Below are 24,565 nucleotides of genomic sequence, written 5' to 3' on the forward strand. Positions count from 1 at the left end.
TTTCGCAAGCTTATTTGTCCTTGTCACCGACGTCCGTAGCTCTACCAGTCGATGCTGGTCAGATTAGAGTCACCACCTACTATTACCGTATATTCAAGGAAATTTAAGCTATATTTGAGTCATCTGCGACCGATGTGTCTGAATCTGGCAGTCGCTAGAAACAACCAATTATTAATCTAAATCCACTGACCATGGATGCTATATTTTATTAGTGCCCATTTGGATCCAATTTAAACCTTTTCTGGACTAACGTTTCTGTTTCTCGCTACAAACACTCCTCCTCATGGGGAGTCTAAGTTGGCATTCCGATATACATTCCATGAACAGTCGAAAATCTCCCTACTGTCTGCTTTGGGTTTCAACCAACATTCTGTTCCTAGTATTATTTGAGGGTGATGGTTTCTTAAGAGAAACATGGCTTCAGACACTTCGCTGTTAATATTCTGGCAGTCAACGACTAATATCTTACATTTCGCACTCTGCAAATTTGCTATCCAGTCTGTTAAAATAATTGCTTTGTGTGATGCTGGCTTTTCTACTAGGGGTTAAGAGTTTTTCTCTTACCCTAAAATCTCCCAGGTCGATTCCACGCGTACTCTGCCACCCGAGTGGCCGTTTCCCGTGAGTAGCGCACACCTGACCTATCTAAGGCTTTGCAGCCTCAAACGTCTACAGTAAGGCAAGGGATATACAGCTGACCTCGTCATAGATCCGACTAAGGCTCTGGTTTTTGACCCTCGGCTCCAGAGCAGAGGGCCCCAAACAGTCTTCGGAACGATGCCGAAAAAAAAATGTATGTTCACCAAGAGAGCCGCGCACTTTAATACCTCGTTTGTGGGATTCGAAGAGACGCGTCGGTCCCGGATCAAATCCGCCCGGCGGATAAACGACGAGGGCTCGTGTGCCGACCAGCCTGGATGTGGTTTTTAGGCGTTTTCCCACATCCGACTAGGTGAATACTGGGGTTTTATCCACGTCCCGCCTCATTTATACAATTTGCAACGTTCACACACTTTCACACGGAATAACTCTAGATTTAGTAGACAAGGTGTAGAAAGCCTTCCCCTGGGGGAGGAGGGGTGGTGATGGAAAGAAAGACGGGGAGGGGGGTGGACATCCTCGATCACAACACTGACAGATCCAACGAACCTGTGAAGGCATGGCATAACGCCAGGAGATTATATATATTTGGGGGTTGGAACTTCAATAGTGGCAACTATATATTTAGAACTCGTACAAAATAGATATGTGTCTCATAGTATTACTAACTTTCAATGTAGTCACCAGCATTGTGTATAACCCGTTGCCAGCGATGTGGAAGTCCTAGAAAAGTCTTAGCAGTGCCAGTTGTGTTGACAGTTCGAGCGGCGCGGTCTATTGCCCGACGCATTCGTAGCAGTTCTGAAGCGAATGCCGTGAAGTGTTTCCTTCAATTTAGAAATAGAGTTGAACTCACGAGGGCTTAAGTCAGGGGAGTGCAGTAGGTGGTATAGCACTTCGCAGCCCCATTAGTCAAACAAATCAGAAACAGCTTGCACTGTACGTGCTTGAGCATTGTCCTGAAAAATCATGGTCAAATCCTGCAGAAAGTGTCATTACATCTGTCTCTAAGCTGGTCGTAGGTTGTGTTTCGAACATGAACACCATAGAGACATAAGTGATGACACTTTCTGCAGGACCTGACCATGATTTTGCAGGACAACGCTCAAGTACGTACAGTGCAAGCTGTAACTCATTTGTTTGACTGATGGGGCTGCAATGTGCTATACCACGTACGGCACTGCCCTGACTTAAGCCCTCATAATGAACTTATGATTTGAAAACTGAAGGAAACACTTCACGGCATTCGCTTCAGAACTGCTACAGATTCGTCGAGCAACAGATCGCGCAGCTTGAACTGGCAACACAACTGGCACTGCTAGGAGTATCCTACGACTTCCACATCGCTGCAAAGGGTTATATACAATGCTGGTGACTACTTTGAAGGTCAGTAAAACTTTGAAACACGTATCTATAAATAAATAGTTGCCACTATTAAAGTTTCAACTCTCGTATATACAGGGTGGTTCACTGATCGTGAGCGGGCCAAATATCTCACGAAATAAGCGTCAAACGAAAAAACTACCAAGAACGAAACTTGTCTAACTTGAAGGGGGAAACCAGATGGCGCTACTGTTGGCTCAAAAATGGTTCGAATGGCTCTGAGCACTATGGGACTTAACTTCTAAGGTCATCAGTTCCCTAGAACTTAGAACTACTTAAACCTAACTAACCTAAGGACATCACACACATCCATGCCCGAGGCAGGATTCGAACCTGCGACCGTAGCGGTCATACGGTTCCAGACCGTAACGCCTAGAACCGCACGGCCACCACAGCCGGCGCTACGGTTGGCCCGCTAGATGGTGCTGCCATAGGTCAAACGGATATCAACTGCGTTTTTTAAAAATAGGAACCTCCCAATTTTTATTACATATTCGTGTAGTACGTAAAGAAATATGAATGTTTTAAACGGACCAGTTTTTTCGCTTTGTGATAGATGGCGCTGTAATAGTCACAAACATATGGCTCACAATTTTAGTCGAACAGATGGTAACACGCAGGTTTTTTAAATTAAAATACATAACGTAGGTACGTTTGAACATTTTATTTCGGTTGTTCCAATGTGATACATGTACCTTTGTGAACTTATCATTTCTGAGAACGCATGTTGTTACAGCGTGATTGCCTGTAAATGCCACATTAATGCAATAAATGCTCAAAATAATGTCCGTCAACTTCAATGCATTTGCCAATGGGGGCCAATTATCCTTCCTCCCATAATGCCGCACCATACATTAACCCACCAAGGTTGCTGATGTTCCACTTGTCGCAGTCATCGAGGATTTTCCGTTGCCCAGTAAGGCATACTATGACGGTTTACGTTACTGATGTTGGTGGATGACGCTTCGTCGCTAAATAGAACGCGTGCAAAAAATCTGTCCCGTAATTTCTCTTGTGCCCAGTGGCAGAACTGTATACGACGTTCAAAGTCGTCGCCATGCAATTCTTAGTGCATAGAAATATGGTACGGGTGCAATCGATGTTGATGTAGGATTCTCAACACCGACGTTTTTGAGATTCCCGATTCTCGCGCAGTTTGTCTGCTACTGATGTGCGGATTAGCCGCGACAGCAGCTAAAACACCTACTTGGGCATCATCATTTGTTGCAGGTCGAGGTTGACGTTTCACATGTGGCTGAACACTTCCTGTTTCCTTAAATAACGTAACTATCTGGCGAACGGTCCGCACACTTGGATGATGTCGTCCAGGATACCGAGCAGCATACATAGCACACGCCCGTTTGGCATTTTGATCACAATAGTCATACATCAACACGATATCGACCTTTTCCGCAATTGGTAAACGGTCCATTTTAACACGAGTAATGTATCACGAAGCAAATACCGTCCGCACTGGCGGAATGTTACGTGCTACCACGTACTTGCACGTTTGTGACTATTACAGCGCCATCTATGACAAAGCGAAAAAAGTGGTCCATTTAAAACATTCACATTTCTTTACGAACTACACGAATATATAATAAAAATGGGGGTTCCTATTTAAAAAGTGCAGTTGATATCCGTTTGACCTATGGCAACGCCATCTAATGAGCCAACCATAGCGCCATCTGGTTTCTCCCTTCAAGCTAGACGAGTTTCGTTGTTTGTAGTTTTTTCGTTTGATGCTTATTTCGTGATATATTTGGCCCGGTCACTTTCAATGGACCACTGTATAAAAGGTGTGATTCAGAAGTTTCAAGACTGATTCATTTCTGAGTAAAGGAGTGATTCACAAGGAGTGTGTGGACAGACTGTCACGTGTGACTTTTACACTGGAGTACTCCGCTGCTTGAGAAATCGAGTTCGCCGCGTCCGCCAGGCGATATAGGGCGATTGAATTCTCCACCCAACCAATTTGGGAAGCAAAATAACTGATGATGGTCGAAGTAGAGAGAATATAAAATCTAGACTGGCAATGGCAAGAAAAGCTTTTCTGAAGAAGAGAAATTTGTTAACTACGAGTACAGATTTAGGCGCCAGGAAGTCTTTTCTGAAAGTGTCTGTATGGAGTGTAGCCATGTGTGGAAGTGAAACATGAACGATAAATAGTTTTGACAAGAAGAGAATAGAAGCTTTCGAAATGTGGTACTACAGAAGAATGCTGAAGATTAGATGGGTAGATCACGTAACTAATGAGAAGGTACGGAACAGAACTGGAGAGAAGAGGAATTTGTAGCACAGCTTGACTAGAAGAAGGGATCGGTTGGTAGGACATGTTCTGAGGCATCAAGGGATCACCAATTTAGTATTGGAGGGCAGTGTGGAGGGTAAAAATCGTAGAAGGAACCAAAGGGATGAATACACTACGCAGATTCAGAAGGATGTGGGTTGCAGTAGTTATTTGGAGGCCGGCCGCGGTGGTCTCGCGGTTCTAGGCGCGCAGTCCGGAACCGCGCGACTGCTACGGTCGCAGGTTCGAATCCTGCCTCGGGCATGGATGTGTGTGATGTCCTTAGGTTAGTTAGGTTTAACTAGTTCTAAGTTCTAGGGGACTGATGACCTAAGATGTTAAGTCCCATAGTGCTCAGAGCCATTTTTTGAGTTATTTGGAGATGAAGAAGCTTGCACAGGATAGAGTAGCATGGAGAGCTGCAACAAATCAGCTTCTGGACTGAAGACTGAAGACCACACACACACACACACACACACACACACACATATATATATATATATATATATATATATATATATATACGTGATGGAAAAGTAAAAGACTTTTTTGTTGATTTTTATTTGCAGTGAATTAATTATATGGAAATGCAGAAAAGTAAAACGGATTTCTGAGAACTTAATTTTGAATTATACTCAAATCACAAGTTCAATATTTTCGTTAGAATCTATTTTAGAAATATCCTCTTCTTATAATGAGTTTTTTAAGTTACTTCAATTTGTGCCAAAAGTTGTTGCTAGTTCATGCTAATATTGAGTATTCATGAATTAACTGCTTCTTAAATTACTCTTTTGTGTGGAACGATGTGTTTTGTAAAACAAGTGAAAGCTGATATAATTGCATAGGCTTCTGCGGCCAGAGTCAGTCGACATAAAAGTTTTCTGGGTATAGTACTGCGTCATAATTTAAAAAAAACTACTGTTGCTGGAGAAAAACCAACGTTTCGGCCACGATTGCAGCGGCCTTCTTCTGGGTCTGGGTCTAGACCCAGAAGAAGGCCGCTGAAATCGTGGCCGAAACGTTGGTTTTTCTCTAGGAATTCTCATATTGATTTTGTGCTGCCGACACGAGGTGATCCACAGTGGAGAATGGAAGGTTTTGATCTTGTCAGTGGTACTCGAACGTTTGACATCGGTTCTCGAGAATACGCTGGAATCGAGAACTTATCTATTTCACCATTGTCCATCACTATGGCAAATACTTTTCATTACTCCCTTGAATTATTTCTTTCTACGTGATGACTAGTTACTGAAAAATTAAAGACCGTATCTGATATTTAATTATAAGGGTTATTGACAAGTAATGAATTGGTAATAATGAGCTGCATCCCCGTTTTCCCGTAATACGGCTGCGATTCTTCTTGGAATACTGCCATATAATGATTCCAGTGAAATGTTGTGCCACTCTTTGTTCAGAACCTCTTCTAATTCCTGTAGTGACGAGGGAGGCGGAAATCTGCTACAGAGTCTGAGCTGCAATAACGCCCACAAGGATTCGATAATGTTCAAGTTCAGGGACTGTGCAGGCCAGGGAAACGCTGCAGTTCAGTTGTACGCTCCTCATAACAGGATTGTACTGTCCTGGTTGTGTGAATGGGTGCATTATCGTCCTGAAATGTGGCGTCATTGTTGGGGAACAACATTTGAATCATAGGGTGCAGCTGATCACCTAAAATGTTCAAATAAACGTTGGCTGTAACACTGCCTTTGAGAGTAATGACGGGACCAGCGGAATTCCAGATATGGCTGCCCACACCATCGCACTTCCACCTCTTATGCTTAACCATTGGAATCAAGCAGTCAGGATTTTAGGCTTCTTTTGGCTTTCTCCAGACGTAATCACGGGTCGATGTTGGAAATAACGTAAACGTTGACTCGTCAGAGTGTATGACGTATTTCTACTCATCAACCGTTCAGCATTTGTGCACCTGACATCATGTATTACCCTTCTTTGCATTGTTTGTCGTCATTAATGGTTTCGGTATAGCAGCTCGTCTTTGAATATTCACTTTATGGAGTTCTCGGTGGACGATGTCGATAGATACAGGGTCTCGAAGATGGCTATTGAGCTCAGCAGTCACTTTAGCAGCTGTAATGTTAGCGTACGACGACCTCTGGTACTTAGTTTTGATTTGCGCCCACTATTACGTTTACACGATTATGTCTTTCCATGTTTTGTGTAGGCTGGCACGACTGTTGAAACAGCTGCTCTTGAAAATTCAGTAAGTTGGCTGTGTTGGTTACTGATGCTCCAGCTAATCGGGTCCATACAATGTGCCCTCTTTGGAATTCTGTTAGGTCTCTCATTGCACTTCAACCTCGGCCTCTGAATGCAGATACGAAGGATGCACTACTAGTAAACAACCTGCACTGACGTCTAGTCCGTACTGAACACGTAGAGTCCAGCGCGACACGTGCCTTACCTGCGTTGCTGACCGTCAAACACAACCATCCCATGGAAAATAGAAGTGTCGTGTGGCTAGGGCCTCCCGTCGGGTAGACCGTTCGCCTGGTGCAGGTCTTTCGATTTGACGCCACTTCGGCGACCTGCGCGTCGATGGGGATGAAATGATGATGATTAGGACAACACAACACCCAGTCCCTGAGCGGAGAAAATCTCCGACCCAGCCGGGAATCGAACCCGGGCCCTTAGGATTGACAGTCTGTCACGCTGACCACTGTTCACATTATTGTGCCTATCCCCTTTATATACTGATAGTTCAGACAGTGACAACATTTTGAAGCGGTTATCCGGCTGACATCACCTATCGCACAAAATATTTGCAAACAAATGCATCTTTGTTATGAAACACCTACTACAGCGGTAACGGCAAGGCAAGTGCGTTGTTTACTTTTACGATCTGAAACAAAAGTAATTAGGAGCGTATACTACGCAAAATCTTAGATGATTCGAAAGTAAAGAACACAGTCTGTTGAAAATTTAGCCGTTTCTTTTACAACTATAATATGAGTAGCCCTATGAATTCGTCTAACGCGCGCTTTCAGTGACATAAATTGAATGGGAGCACTTTTTTTCCATCTAGGTAGGATACTACATAAAATTATTTTGTCAATGTACGACATACGGAGGGTTTTGGGGCAGAATGGCAAGGACAGGTGTGAAAGAGCTGTCATACACTAAAGTGGGCAATTGTAACAGCACTTTATTGTTGGTTCCCATTTTTGGTTTCGAATGGAATAATAATCAGTAAATTCGTCAAGCGAATTACAGGTAAACTACTGCATATTTTTGAGTGCGATAGTGTTAGTGGAAGTGATAGCACAAAATAAGGCGTTGAGTCGCTTTTCATCGAACGATATGCTTTTAGCATTTAATCCTGAGATGTTTGAATCTAATGCGACAATGGATGTATCTGTTCGTTCTATCAAATGTTCGGTATAAATTCACTTGTCGAGTTTTGCCATTGTTTCTCATTCGATTTTAATCGGTTTCTATGTAACCTGATTGATAAGTTGATAGTGCTATCGTTACTGTTTTATGCATTCAGGCCTGAAGATGACGCATTGAAGCGTTGAAACTGGTTGCAACAAAATAAAATCGTAAGGACGGCTGTAGGTGTTTTATTTTGTTTCAAATGTATGATATGGTTGCGCGTAAATGGCAATATTTTTTGAAATGCACACACAACGATAGTTAAACACACTACCGATTTAATTATCATTTGAACTTTCAATTTCTACGTTGCACAGTGAAAATACTGAAATGAAAGCGCTTTTTCGAAGACGTCGGTCCCGTGGATGGACTGTGCAATAGCCGACTATCTGCAATGAGACGGCGACCTTCAAAAAAATTATCTTTGATGTTAACAGTGAAGCGACACTACTGCAAACGACGTTCACAGCAAATGAGGAATATGAAAGGGATGTTCCAATCGAGCTGCTATAGGCAGTGATGGAACGTGGCAGTCGAAGCCAGAAGAATATTCTGTGCACTAATACCACACTACGGGGTCCATAGATAAGGTGACCACATGAATGTCGTTGCCCGTTGGACACTGTAGACCGGCAGTACATCCGTGGATATTTTTGATTGTCGTTTTTCTTGACTTCTGGAAGGCATTCGACACCGTTCCACACTGACATTTAGTGCACAAAGTATGAGCATACCGAGCATGGGATTAGATTTGTGGTTGGATTCAGGACTTCCTAGTGGACCGGTTTCAACACGGTCGTGACAGACGAAATTGTAAGACGTGAGAGAAGCTTTGGAAGTATGGTAAGGAAGTGTCGTTGGCTCGTTACCACTCACAATGTATCTGATAGAATTGATCACCTCAGAAGGTACCTGAGGTATGTTTTGGACTATGCTGATATCTATAGGTAAGCTGAAACAACAGAAATTGTAGAGAAATGCAAAAACACGTGCAGAGAAAGAATTGTAGGTGTAGGGACTGACGTTTGAACAAGGTAAATAAATATGACATACTGAGTATAAATAGAGGGTAAAGCTAATTACTATTCGATTACACTATTGGCAGTAAATTATCAGAAACAGTAACAAATGTATAATATCTAAAAGTATGAGTCCGGAGTTATCTAAAGTCGAACGATCACGCAAACGTAATTATAGGAAATGCAGATGTCACGGTGACTCATCGAAAAAATCCTAAGGATATTCAGATCATCCGACTTTCTCCCACACCATCTTTTTTTGTCCGATTGGTGAGGATTATTCGTCAGTTTGTAGGGTTAATACGTGAGATGAAGAATATCGGAAGAACATGGAAAGCTTCGTCACGGTTTGTTTGGTAAACGCGACGGCGTTACAAGGACGCTTATCACATTCCATTGGCAAACGCTACCAGAGGGGCCTCGTGCATCAAGCGTAGCCTTAATGTTAGAAGTTCCGACAGCGTACGTTCCAAGAAGACACATGCAACATATTACTTTCCCCCACACACATCTTGCGAAATGACTGTGACGGAAAAAAACTAATGTACGTAAGGAGGCTTACCAACAATCGTTGTGTCCGCGCACTGTTATGATTATTGTAGTGGAAATAGTTCTCTATGCTGTGAACACCACCAGAACATAATCAAACCGTATTCGTCTAATTGAAGATTTCCTAGAGGATAAGGTTTGATAACTTGCTCATCTGATATGTTGTAATGAAACTTAGCAGAGGTGCTCTTACAAGTAGAGTTCACAAGACTCAACGAAGCGCGCTGGTGTAGCTCACAGACGTTATACTGGGCTCATGCATCGCAGTGCACGCTTAAAATTGACCAAGATTGTACAACAAAGAATGCTGAGCAGTGCACACGTGATCTGATTTTCTCTTCAGAATTCTTTGTGCTTGGGTGTAATAGGTTCCTTGTCAACTGGGTACCCGGTGGAGTCTAGCCCGCAGGCGCTGTGTAAATAATGCCGGGGGAGTTTAGGTATGGGCTAAACTGTTGATTATTAACATAGGGAACAGCTTTCCACTTTAACCAGATAGTAGATTCCAGAAACCTGCTAATTATTTAATGGGTTCTGGCCATGAAATACTCCGATAACAATGAAAATTTTTGTGTTACATTTGCAACTTTACTTAAGTTTTTATGTGGTTAAATTCGTTCTGAAGTCTCGAACGGTGGAATAAGCTACTAATATTTTTAAACAATATATGTATGTTTCTTTCAACAGATAAGAGTGAAATTAAAAAGGAAGCAAAACAGAATCGTTTCTATGTGTTCTAAAGTTTTCTGTAGTTTGTTGCTTAGGCACAAAACACAGGAGCATGGCTGCTCAAAAGAATACACAACTCAATACACCATAAGCTGTAAACTTGTCAAGGTTTAGGCGCCGGAACTCTGCCAGAGCTCGTGCATGTCTGTCTATCTTACGTGAATGGTCTTTTTAGGGATACCCATTACTCATCAACGAAACTACCTAATGTAGCATTTATTATAGCAGTGTATACGACCTCTGAAAATACATTATTATTCCTCAAAACTTCATATTCCACTTCTTTATACACTGATTATTCTGAACGATTCTCTTAAGCTTCATCCTTCTCTTCATCATTAATAAATTGTAATATGAGACTATATTTGTTCCTGAGTTCACCTTACGATCCAATATCTATGTTCGAAATTTCTGTATAATTATAACGTAGTGCAGCTGGAATATTCGCATGTATCGCAGACTTTTCGAAGTGTACTTCCTCCTCCTTTGACTTTTAACGATGTATTCGTTATTACTATCTGAAATTTAGTACAGAACTCAATTATCTTTCCTCCTCTCTCATTCCTACTGCCAAGCCTTAACCAGTAACTCTGCTACTGCTTCCCCTACAACATTTTCCAGTCACCAGTGATAACATATCGAGTAGACAGAGCAAGGATACGAGGATACCACTAGCAGAGTGAAGGTGAATACTCATGCTCGACGTTTATCGTCCACCATTGTTGATCATTTTTTCTCAGAAACTAGGAAGTGATTGGATTCAAATCCGAGACCCAGGAAGTTTTGATAAGTTGTAAAATACGCTACATCGTGACCACGGTGACTGGTGAAAATGTAGAATTGTGCCTGCCTGAATACATTCGAATGACAGCAGTCTTTAAAACTACGTGTCTTTACGCCATTGAAGGTACCAAACTAGGCTCGCTTCAGTTTTTCTGCACACACAGAACGAATGTGACGATTGGGTTTGAAGTTCATGACCTAATGATAGACACAAGTAGGTGGAACTTAGTTACTTCTATGAACACTGTTAAGCTGCTGCCTGAGGAAGTCCTTCAGATTTAAATATTGGATGGTAAAGAAGATGTTGGCGTGGGGGGATAAGCTTCTGCATGCGTATTACATTACATCATAATGAAAAAATACGCAATATTATTTCTTCAATGGCTTGTGACTCTTAGTCTTTACAGTAGTTAAATTTCAAATTTCTACTCAGCGCAAATACAGAATTTTAAAAGTAGGTGATCTTTATGGGTAGTGTAACAAACACATCTCCGCATTTTAAACTCATTTTTGCTCGACTTTAGCAGTTCTAGCCGTGATACTTCAATTGTTAGTTTTAATTTCTTGTTCCTCTTTCTGTATCTAACGTATTTATTCCCCGGTTTTTAACTTTAGATTATGTTAATAATAAATCTGTAAAACCGCCATATCTGTGTTTGAAAACAATAAACTCCAAAACTACTAGACGAATTTTCATGGGGTTTTCACAGATAAATTGAGTTTAGCTTGGGGGACATGTAGGCATTATTTTTTCAAAATCGGGTCACAGAAAAAGATGTAATTTAATGTTTTATCCATACTTATATTATAAATGCAAAAGTAAGTCTAAGGAGCTGAATCGATCGATTTGGATGAAGTTTGGTGTGGAGACTGGCCCCTGAGGAAAAACATAGGCTACTTTAGTAAAAAAAAAAAAAGTACATCGACCCCTAAGAGGGTGAAGTAGGGAAATGAACATCTTTCTTTACATAAGAGTACGTAAATCGTGTTAATAATTATTAAGTTTGTTGCAAAATATACACATTTTATAATTTACAGCTAATTCAGTAGCACGTTGCATATATGGGTGCTTCTATCTATGCCTCTCTATATACACTGCTCAGCAGTGAGGTTGCGCATGTTGCCACATCCTGTGTTGGGACAGCTTGGAAGGGCTGAGGGCGGGCCGCACATCTTGAGCTATGTTTACAGTCAGGCACGTGAGGGCAGCTGACATTATTGCATGTGCAAAAGCTTACTTACCACCTCTCACCACAATAAAATTACTGTTAAAAACATTCAGAAGTCAAGATCACGTAAATATATATTTGCTGTCATCTTTGGGTCTTAAGAAGTCTTTTTGTTATGAAACGTTTTCATTTTAAGTTGGACATCATTCCAAGTTGTCATGTACACAAAAACAGCGCGATATAAAAGGTTTGCCACAGCTAAAATATTTAAAACCATAATTCACTTCATGCAAATGGCCGTGTCAATGAGCAGTATATATCTTTACCTACAGGACAACTTGGTGTGAGGTCCGACTTAAAACCAACATGTTTCATAACAAACAGATTTAATGCGATCTTGGCTTTTGAATTTTTTTTAACAAGTAAACCAGATCGCACCTTCTGTGTTCTCAAAATGAGAAAATTGAATCAAAACTACTAAATGAAAGTGCAGCTGCAGATAACAGCTTGTAGATATTCCAAACACGTGAGTCAAGTTATCCAAGAAAAGTATGGAAAGACAAAAGTTATTTTAGATGGGGTGTAAGTTGAAGGAATAAATTCTAATTAATCAAATTGTATGCTAAGATTGCAGCCTCTCTCCATCGCTCTTTAGTATACATATGGACAAAATTATTAGGTACTGAAACGAATATCTGCGCCTTGAAATGAAACTGAAGAACAATATGTACATAAATACTATACTTTTTGCAGATTACCAGTTCATCCTACCGGACGATGATGATAATTTTCTGAAATATTGTATATGGTGAATATCATCTGTAAAAGTTATAATTTTCGGATATCTAGCACAAAAACAATAGTTACTGCAATGCAAGGAAAAAAAAACCGATTAGAGCTAAAGAGATAATAGGCGATCAAATAATACAAGAAGTTTCAAGTTTCACTTATCTTGGTTGTGATTTATCCTTTAACTATGACGACGAAGGGAAGAAAAAGCTTCATCGATTTCGATATGTGTGTGGAACAATTCGAACAACACTGAAGGTGAGAGAAGTTCAAATGGTTCAAATGGCTGTGAGCACTATGGGACTCAACATCTTAGGTCATAAGTCCCCTAGAACTTAGAACTACTTAAACCTAACTAACCTAAGGAGATCACACACACCCATGCCCGAAGCAGGATTCGAACCTGCGACCGTAGCAGCCCCGCGGTTCCGGACTGCAGCGCCAGAACCGCTAGACCACCGCGGCCGGCGTGAGAGAAGTGATTTAACTGAAATTTTATGACCATGTCTGTGCCAAAGTTGTCGTATGGAAGCGAGTCGTGGGTGAATAAAACAAATTAGAGACAAAAATTCAGGCGGTTCAGTGAAAGGAAATAATTCACTCATTTTATTTAATTATTTATTGCTTATGTAGCCCGATCAAATTAGTACCCTAAGGCCCTCTCTTACATGTTAACTGGAACAACACGTATAAAATAATTAACATAAATGTCCCAATAATAATTTGCATGATTAATAAAAATAATAATTAGCTATAATAATAATAATAATAATAATAATAATAATAATAATAATAGTAACAGTAAGAATAATGGAGGCAATAATAATGATATTCATTAGTTATTGGTAACAACCTAAATTCTCTTTAGAAGAGAAAAAATGCAATGAAGAGGTAAGGCAGCAATTAAATCCATTTTAATTGAGTGACAGAATTTCCCGAAACAGATGAATTGGCAAAACTACATTTTTAGAATGGTAAACAGCAGAATTCCGAGGCTTACCCTTGGGGATTATCCCATCGGAAGAAGAGATCCTGGTCGCCCTGTGAAGAGATGTCAGAAAAACCGAGATGGGAGCACGCTAAAAGCCCAGTTCTGAAAGTGGAAATAACTAAGTAGCAGAAAATGTGCTCTAATTTATTGACTCGATTCGTATATTGAAGAACAATTGTGATCTGACATCAAACCCAAGTATTCCAAATCCAGGGATAAATTTTCTAGCAGATTAAGGCTGTGTCCCAGACTGGGATCCGAAACCGGGACCTTGTCTTTTGCTGGCAAAACTTCAACCGTCTTTGCTATTCAGGAACTACATACAATAAGTACAGGTAGTGTGAGACGTGTCTGAATAGTGTCAGTGCCTGCGAAAGGCGATATCTCGTGTTCATGTCCAGCTCCTATACACACTTTCGATCTGCTAGATTCATTGTAGAATTAATATGTAAACAAGTATTATTTATTTCGGTTTTTGTGACATATTCCACAGCCAGAAGAATCTGCTATCAGTGGCTTCATGGAACAAAAAACGTATCTAACGTAATCTAATTAATCGATTTTCTTGCACTTAGGAAGTGGGTGAATATTCTGAAATACGTCTCAGCTCTCGGCCCTTAAATGGAATATAGTCGACAATGTACATACTGGGACTTGTGCAAAAAAAAGAAGAATTGAGTTAGAACAATGGAGTATTTAAAATATTTCTAGCAGGGAAGATGAAATAACGACACAGAACGGTAGCTGTCTTAATTAACAGATCGGTCGTTGTGGTACATCATATGCCCACCGAGATCAAAGATAAGGAAGTTAGACGCCCATATACAGGTACGCACAGTGACAGAAGTGTACTGAACAAATGTGGATCTGTGAGATGAAACTCAACGTTGGATCATACATCCCTCCGCTCACACACGTGAACGCGCCATCGCCAAACAAGCATTAGATCAAAAATGTATTGACAAAAATGCTGAAACTCCTGAAAAATTACTGTGTACTAAACAAATTAATCGAAACGTCTCTCAAAGACTGATGCAGGCACTGAAGTTATCTGGATGGAAAATATTCATGCAAACAATTACGAAAACTTCTAGCAGGAGTCTGCTTCCTTTACCACTATTCTGTGGTATTCACAATCAACGTGAATGTTGATTAACATTTACGACTGAGAAAAATGCAAATTACAAAAATATTCCTTTAAAGACGACGAGAAGAATAAATAAAATAGAAAAGGAAATATTGATATTTGTAGAGCACTTCAGCGCTAGTGCTGGATTTTTTTATTCTTTGACCTTTAGCTTCAGTAAAATACGAGCACGCCACCGTAAGACCTGTTATTTGGGTAGCATAGTCATGTTAAAGAAAAACCTGAGCCGGATCTTCGTGTGAGTAAGTGCAGCCTTACATCACGAGACAGCCATGTTGGAAAGGTAGACGCCACTAACCTTTCTCTTTATGCGTGAAAAAAGAAAAAAAACAAGCACGTAATCCACAGTCACGTGCATTCGGATTAAAAATATAGTGTAAGGCTGCAACAGCACCCGAATCGTAGAAATGCAATTCTACGTTTATATCTTAAACTGACATAAAGAAAGAAAACAATACAAAAGAAGTTCATCTCTGATTAAAGACTTCGTAATTTACCTTGGGGTGAAAAGATCACTGTTTTGTCACATCATACAGCAAAACATAGTTACACAACAGATACGAGTCGAGTAATTTAGTCAGGCACTTGAACTTATATTTTGAATGTAGACGCTATTGTAAACAGATATAGTGGAAAGCTTTCATCTTTCCCTTTGGAAACGCATACAGAGTAGACATCGCAAAATTATAACGTTTTTCTGTGTTTTATTCTGCAACAAAATCCAGGAAAGTTCTTTTCTTTATTGAGCTAAACGTTAAAGAAACCTCGGCGAAACTACAGTATACTCTTGCCGAAACAACTAGTATCGATTTACAGCTTAACATTAACTCGCTCCAGTAGAATAGATAAAAACTACCAGAAACTATTCTAAAAAATAACAGATGATGCGACAAACCGCAGTGCTTGGATGTGCTACCGTATCGCCTTTGAGAATCGTGTTTTCTACTGCAAAATTCGTCGCTAAAGCTATTATATATACTCATGTCTCGGTCAGTAGATGCCAAATACAGGGTGAAATTGGCGTTATAGAAATAATTCGAGAATAACCTCCGGAATAAACTTGAAACCACAGAAGGCCATATCGAATTATTCCCTGACTGCGTATATCTGAAATGATTGCCGTGCAAGTTGACGTTGAAATGAACGAAATCATATTCAGCTAAAATAGTTCGACTTTCATTTGAGGAAGGTGGTGAGACGGCGTTCACGTACACCTAGCAAGTGCCTAAGGGCGATAGGCAGCACGCTATTATGGTAAGCGTTCAGTCTACACCTGGTTGGCTTCGTATCATGTTGTCGTACCATTCAGGTGTTACAATTCGCCATAACATGTCACTCTATGTAAATAGAAGGCTTGTGTTAAGTCAGGAGCTGGATGAAAGTACAGCGAATGCAGTTTGTGTTGTACTAAATATGAAGGGACGTCAAAAATTAAGTTTCATAGTCAACAGATCTCTGTTAATAACGATCGAAACATTCTACCAATAGTTTAGTTCTTCGGTGATAGAAATCCGCTCCTTGGTCACGGAACCATTTGAGAACCGCTATGTGAACGTCCTCATCGTTGGAAAATCTCTTACACCTGAATGTTCTTTCAGCTTACAGCGAAGACGGTGGCTGTGGTGGTGGAGATAAGGACCTATGGGACCAAAGTGCTGAGGTAATCAGTCCCTAGGATTACACACTAGTTAAGCTAACTTAAACTAACTTACCCTAAGGACAACACACACACCCATGCCAGAGGGAAGCTCGAACCTCCGACGGGGGAAGCCGCGTGAACTGTGGCATGACGCCTCGGAGCACGCGGTTACCCCGCGCGGCGAGAAGACGGAAATAGCATATTGTGAGATCTGGAATTCCCGGTCAACAACATCCATCTCTGTGCTATCTTGGTCAAGTCTGGCAGCATTTCACCAGGACCTGTCACCATGTTGCATTTGGTCCATATATTGCCAGAATTTCACAAGTAATCTGTGCGCAATTTAGACGTTTTGCCCTCAAGAGTCGTACTGTCCCGCCTTCTTCAGCTTTGCAGAACGTTTCCAATTGCCACGCCATTTCAGCCACACATTGCGATGCATTGTTGTCCATACCGCAGCAGAACTGACTCTGCCGGAAATGCGGAATAGGTACAGTATTTTCTTCAGACAGTGTGCACTCTTGTTGCTTACTGGTTCAAATGGCTCTGAGCACTATGCGACTTAACTTCTGAGGTCATCAGTTGCCTAGAACTTAGAACTAATTAAACCTAATTAACCTAAGGACATCACACACAGCCATGCCCGAGGCAGGATTCGAACCTGCGACCCTAGCGGTCGCCCGGCTCCAGACTGTAGCGCCTAGAACCGCACGGCCACTCCGGCCGGCGTTGCTTACTGGTCTTAGCGTGTGAAGACATATGAAGTCTCCAAGTACTATTTGCGTAATGATTGACGAAATAAATAAAACTGAATTAGTTGCTCGAGGATATACAATTTCTTTTCATGATGGTGATTCATAATGCAACACGAAAGACAGATGGAAATACTCCAGCTTTAAGGAAAGAACTACGAACAAAAATTTTTACTTATTGGTGAAGCTTCAAACGGCAGTAGTTTGAGGTTTCGAATTTAGACTTTTTCGGCGAATCTCGATGATGAAGTCTTCTCGGGTTATCAGCCAGGTCAAGGCGTCGTTCTGCTGCAGCAGGATCGGCTGATAAGCCGTGAAGACTTCACATAATCTGAATTTTTCATTGTGTTATTTAGGGGCTATAATTGATTGGATTCTATTCATAACAATATCTGTTTTAAGTTGAAAATCCCTAGGGCTATAACGTCTACCGATCTATATACATGGTATCCCATATTATTTAGAAGGAAGAGAGTTCTTAATTATTTTGAACTAAAGAACCAACGGCCGGAGATGAATCACATGGTATGAGGTTTTGAATGAGCAGTAGATGTGAGGAACGGGTATGTTAACTACTTATGGTTCGTAACACACAAGTAGCCTCCACATCAACAGACGTTCAAATGTGTTCAAATGTGTGTGAAATCTTGTGGGACTTAAATGCTAAGTTCATCAGTCCTTAACCTTACACACCGCTTAACCTAAATTATCCTAAGGACAAACACACACACCCATGCCCGAGGGAGGGCTCGAACCTCCGCCGGGACCATCAACATTCGTGACACTATCAAACAGTACAGTCATCTGTAATATGTTCACGATGATCACGAATATTTGCAGTTAGTGATTGATTATCTGTTTCTGTAACAACAGCCTATGTGCTTTATTTTTCTTTTGTATAGCTTCTTCTATCGCTTCATTGCAAATCTTAAGTCCCTTTTTTCGATGTGTTTTGGGTTTTTCGCCCAGTACCTCTTTAATAACATGTAGTACAATTTCTAAGTAGAATGCTTTTTCCCGACGACCATGTAATCGTACAGGACAGTGAAGACAAATTACAGATAGCGGTTCATGGATTAAGCAGTATAAGACTAAATTACCATCTACAGATATCAATAACAAAACAATAGTATTTTTACGGAAGTGTCCTATAAGGACTGAGATAGTCATCAAGAACATAACAGAACAGGTGTTCCATTATCAGTATCTAGAATGTGACATAACTTTTGAAGAAGAAAAAGATAATAAGAACATCAACACTTATCGACATGATGAGAATATTTAAGGATAAAACTAGAAAAGACACCCAAACGAATTTCTAGAGTCATGGCACAGCCCACAGTACTAAATGGAGCAAAAAAGTAGACATTGTGCCCGTCACTTTGTGCTGTTACTGTAAGTTCTTTTTATCAATAAAGAGCTGAGTAAACTGACGCACAAAAGTTAAGGACGAAAGGGTCACTGCACAGTGAGAAGGCTCCATGGAACTCGTACAATACATAGAAAGAACTGTTACAGTATAGTACAGAAAGTAACAGAAGGGAATATGCGATGAGACAAACAGAACTCACATATTTATTCAAAGAAAATATTTGCATTGAAGCCATTGCGATTCATGAGGGTCTCCCGGACATTACAAAAGATGGGACATGGATTCTAATAGGGCGCTTGAGGACCACGGATGGGAACACACACAACGTTCTCCTATGCTGGCCACAAGGTTCCTGAGGTGTTCTCGTGATCGGGAGTCCGCTCCTGCACCCGTGAGGTTTACAAATACTGGATGGTCGCTGGCGCGTGTGGACGTACTACAACGTACTCCCCAACGCATCCAAGTCGCGAGAGCGGGTAGGCCATTCCATTCGCTGAATATACTATCGTTCCAAGAGCTCTTCCACCTGCACAGTTCGATGCGGTCGCACATAGTCAACCACAAAAATGAAGTAAGGGCCGAACGCACCCCTGAAAAGACGCAAATGTCGAAGGAGAACAGATGACCGGTGAGCGTACCGTGTTCAAAGACTTGGAGTTCAGTACGCCCATGCAACATGCTACCTCCCCACACCATAACACCTGGACCTCCAAAACGACTATGTTCGACAACATTCCCGTGTGCACTGTGTGTTCCCACCTATCGCCACATAAGGGTACCTAATTGCGTTGGGGAGACGTATTGCAAAACGTCCACGTGCACCAACAATAATCCAGCAGTTGTCTATGACGTTGATGGAGGAATGGACTACCCTCCCACAAGTACTCCTTATCAACTTTATGGCCAGCATCAGCACGTTGCAGAGTGTGACGTCCCCTCTCCCCTTTTTGTTGTCGCTGTTGATGTTGAGCCGCTACTGCTACAGCTCGGTCGGTGGAATGGAGACGCGACGCGCAGTGATGTTTGTCTCCGTCGAATCACGTGATCAGCACCTGAAAGTCTCTAAAGAAAATTGTTCCTCGCGTAATGTATGAAAGTCCGTTTGCGAGTCCGCACAGTCTTATCAGCGATGCGAACTGCTGGTTGTAATCGTCTGTTATGATTTTATGATGATTTGCTATGCCCGGATAGTTAGTTATTGCAGTATTCATCACCGGCGTCGTTTCACACCACTGAAGCGAGGAAAAATTAATTTGCGGTTCAGTATCAGTAGTTGTTACGTTGCTAGGCAGAATTGTTCACTACGGCACGACGCAAATCCAGAGAAAATCCATAATGCTATCTTGCTTTCGTGCGTCGTGATATGTTTTCGGCAAGACGCTCCTTTCAATGCTCAGTGTTCATCAGTCACTCTTTCAACTGAAATGTTCACAGTTAATTGATTTTGATCATCAACTATCACACAGTTCAATTAATGATCGAGCCAACACGTGAGATTTCCATTACTGACGAACAATTTTATTGTTCCTTCTTAGCAATTAGTTTATAATCATCACGCCACGCGCACACCGATGGATCAGATCAATTACGATTCTTTTCAGTTCGGTTATCGTGACAATTACGACAACTTTTACAATCGACGAATTTGTACTATCTTCGTGTGGTCGAATTAATGTTTCCTACTCCAGGTAACCAGGTATTGCAGTCTTCGATACTACGTCCATTTTCTGTTGTAAGTGTTCACTTTGATGAAGGTTGAGTCCAACAATAATATCTCCAATAATTAAAGTTCATTAACTCGTCGTACACTATCAGAATATCATTTCAGGTCAAGTTCTCAAGTCAGAATAACTGAGAAAAAGGTCCGCGCATCTCTGTCACACAATATAACTTTTATTTAAAAAAGAAACAATCTCGTAGCGTTCCGTTTGTAGTACTATAACAAACGGTGCTCTCTCTGGACTTGATGGTAAGCAAGCTAGCAAGAGACTGACTTTTCCATGATCGAGCATTGTAGACGCATTGAATTTCCTTTTCGCCGCGTTTACATCTCTCTTTCACAATAAATGTTATCTCTGACCGACATATTACTTTGGACTTAACTTTCGTCGTACTGATTTGCAGTTCTTACTGAGATGTTTGATAGCTAATTAAAAGTAACCTTTCTTTCTTTCTAGCTTTATATCATGACATACTCAGTAATTATTGAAATCGATGTTCATCAAAACTTTAAGGTGTTATATTATTGTGAAAGTTGTCTTACCTGTCAGGATAACACTATTCCCTACTTTAAATTATCATGACATTCTTATTTGGGTTTTCGGGTTTCTTGGGGTGTTACAAGAGATGGCAATGCCACCCGTGGTGATCACACACCTTACTAAGAGTCAGGTACCGCCTCTTGTTATGTTCAGGGGAATTAATCTCGGCGACTTCAGTGTAATTATTGTATTTGAAGAAACGTCTAAATATGAATGACACACACGTAACAATATTTACACACACATAACAATATTTACTTAATGATACATCGCCTAATAACTGTTCCCATGAGTGAAGACAACTTCCAAATGGAATTAAATGCAATCAAACAAACAGCGTCAAACGATGGCTATGCTGCTGCCTGAGTCGACTCCATAACGCACAAAAAGCACAAAAATGCCTGTACTCTCTTCTTTACCCTCTCCTTGATCCAGTACCTCAAGACTGCAATTAATGGCGCAGGGAAAATCTTACTGCAAGTAGGCAGAAAGCTTAAATGCAGGAACATAAAAACACCATTTTATGTTCCAGCCTAACGACAAGCGTCGGCACGAAGATGAAGAGCGCAAGAGCAGAGAGGGCTGTGCGACGGCGTCAGCCAGTAGCACGCAGACTAGGAACTCACCACGACAGGAGCGGCCTCTACAAGAGGAGACTAGAAGCGCCGCTCCATCCAGCCTCGGCGGCACATTACAATAATGACACTAGCCGAGGTACTAGCAGAGAGGCCTAAAGGAGCAGTGACATTAACGATAGCAGTGACTTTTGACCGAGTGTGAATGACTTGCATGGACATTGCATATACTATATAGTAAAGGACACTGACTGTTTTAATGGCGCCAATCGCTTGCGACACGTTCTTATAAACCAAAGTTAAGTATTGTCCATCTACTTTATTGTAATAAAAACCATTTAATGTGATTTGCTTGAATTGTTGTATAGCTGTCCGAGAAAGTAGCATCCTTAGGCACCCTATAAGAGACGAGTGGGCAGGATCCCACATTTTATGTGCGTAGTACTGTTGGTACTGTTTGCCTGATAATAAAGACAGGACTCCAGCTTCGGAAAAGCATGGATTATATAAATTACTTATAAATGTGGCAGATTTTATGTAGATCAATTACTCATTTTAGGTACATGCCCCATTTTCCTTTATTTCAGTTACTATGATTTCTCTCATTGCGGTAAAAAAAAGTATAATCACAGCTGCTTCACTCAAATGCTTAATATCACTATTATCTCTTATCTGTTTGTAATTTAGGAACTATTAAAGACAAGTTGTATTGTTTAGGCACATCTTTGGACTATGTCACCGAAATTTATTGTTAAATTATTTTCTTCTATGTACAACTGTTTTAATTTCTCTACAGTTCGCTGGTTGATGTGTCACATATTTTATCTTTGTCAAATAATCTTACATCATATTTAGATTGAAATAATCCCTCTTGTTTTATTCCTAATTCTAGCATTAACATTTTTCATCTCTGTAAATAGATTCTCTAATTTAAAGTCTTTGCTACAGCAAAATTTCACTGCACCACATCGTTATCATCGTACCCGAAAATGGCGTAACAACCGAAAACCTGTTTGTGCAACAAATAATAAATATTGTAGAATATTACACCAGTGATGTGTGTGTTCGCCGGCCGTGGTGACCGAGCTGATCTAGGCGCTACAGTGTGGAACCGCGCGACCGCTACGGTCGCAGGTTCGAATCCTGCCGCGGGCATGGATGTGTGTGATGTCCTTAGGTTAGTTAGGTTTAAGTAGTTCTAAGTTCTAGGGGACTGATGACCTCAGAAGTTAAGTCCCATAGTGCTCAGAGCCATTTGAACATTTTTTTGTGTGTGTTCCATTCATAATGTATTAAATTTTCAACCAGCAACGACAGAACAGTAAGTCAATGCAAATGTGTGATTCCTATTCGTCTCCTTGCTTATTTCTTCCTGTTACATTTTGTACCCCACTGCAGCAGTGTCTTCCAGGAGTATTGCAAGGCATACGCATTTTCCGGGTCTTACAAGAGCTTCATAATTACGATACAGAATAAAATCCCCCCCAAAAATAACTCTATATTGTTAACAGGAAGCAGCTTTAATAATCTCATGTACCGAATAAAAAAACAGCACCTACCCTTATAACGACAGGGGGATGCATAAATGAGATAAAGTGAACGCCGTTTGGAGGCGGACTTTGAATGTGGTTAATGGCATTGGGAAACCACAATTAACAATTACAAAAGAAGGTCCAGTTGCAGTGCAGAAAGAAATAAGGCGAGAACATTATAATACCTTTTTAAATAAACACAGCCGAGACTATGGGTAAGTGGCTAGACAGCATTAAGATGGCTAGCAACGACCCGGTAAGAAAAATAAAATTTCACCTATAACGTGGAAGCGGTTGGCTGGATCCATACTGTATGACATACAAGAGACATGGTGGGGAGAGTCACGTCATATAAAAGCATTTTTGAGAACTAAATGAACAGAGCTCTCTTGTCTCGCAGCGGGCCACACCTGTGTGTGGAAAAATAGCGAAGACGTTGAGACCTTTACCTCTGCGAAGTGAGGGCGGTAAGCTTCACGTATCGTGGCGACAGATGTAAAGTGGTAGTTCATATTCCTGCGCAAATATTCGTTGGCAGAGCATTGTGCACGTCGCTCCATCCCTTAGCGAGTGTGCAATAGCCATTATTTTGACTAGAGAAAATTTAACATTCTACTGAACACAGGAAAGTTGAGACTGAGTGATTCAGTCAAGGCCAGAGTAGGGAATTAGCGTTTCAGATCCAGTATGGAGACAACGCCGCCACAGTTCCCGATTGGTAATATACCAAAGTGCATTAGGCGACATTAAATGTTGAGTCGAGAGTCTGCTCACTCCAACCTGCATATGCTTTCAATATATAATTTCAAGAGTTGAATACCAACATACCCTCTATTGAGTACATGAGAGTTTGATTAGTTTTAAAGTAAAAATTTCATTCTCTCCCAACTTAGTCCATTGAACAGCTATGACAATGTAGATGCAAATTTTGCTGATGAAGATTTAATTGTTTTGCTAGTTATAAAATTCTCATATATACAGATAAAGATTTAATAATCACATATTCGATCTCTAAATGTTAATTATTTTGTTGAGAGTTGAAAGTAATTGAACTTGCTTGTTATGTATCACTTGAACACTGGAAGCAGTGATAAATTAAATGTAGAATGAAAAAGGGAGAGGTTGTGTTGTCATTTTACAAAAAAATCACAAACTCTCATTAATATCAATTTGCGCGTTCTTGTTATGTCACAGCAGAATTTCTAATTAATTTGAGACGATCCGCACCTAACATTAGCGGTATTACAGGGCCAAAATTAATAGCTATGTAAAATGTCTGTTTACCAACCTGGGCTTGTGAAGGCATTAAGATACGTTATCCACTCGTGCGCGATCACGAAATAGCTTTACCCTCCAGCACTTTACACAAAAATGAATACACATTACAGTATGGTCCAAGTTTCATCGAGTGTTACTTGGCAGTGACACACCATGCAGAAGTTACTTTCCTTCGTAAGTTGTGTTCATCACTGAATTTAGTTTCGAGCATTAGGATCCCGACTCAAAGCGCTAAGTATATGAACTTTAGCCAAATGTATAATTTTGACCGTAAAGGTTCGAGACACCCTGTACGCTGAAGTTCAGACAGGTGA

The 24,565-nt window shown here is 40.8% G+C and overlaps 1 protein-coding gene across 1 annotated transcript in view; it reads right to left on the reverse strand.

Moving 5' to 3' along the window:
* LOC126481606 (uncharacterized) overlaps nucleotides 1-24,565 on the reverse strand; it is an 88,997-nt gene that overhangs the window by 12,615 nt on the left and 51,817 nt on the right. The gene's annotated exons all lie outside the window — the stretch shown is intronic.

Source organism: Schistocerca serialis, chromosome 5 (assembly GCF_023864345.2).
Source record: "Schistocerca serialis cubense isolate TAMUIC-IGC-003099 chromosome 5, iqSchSeri2.2, whole genome shotgun sequence".
NCBI classification, from domain to species: domain Eukaryota; kingdom Metazoa; phylum Arthropoda; class Insecta; order Orthoptera; family Acrididae; genus Schistocerca; species Schistocerca serialis.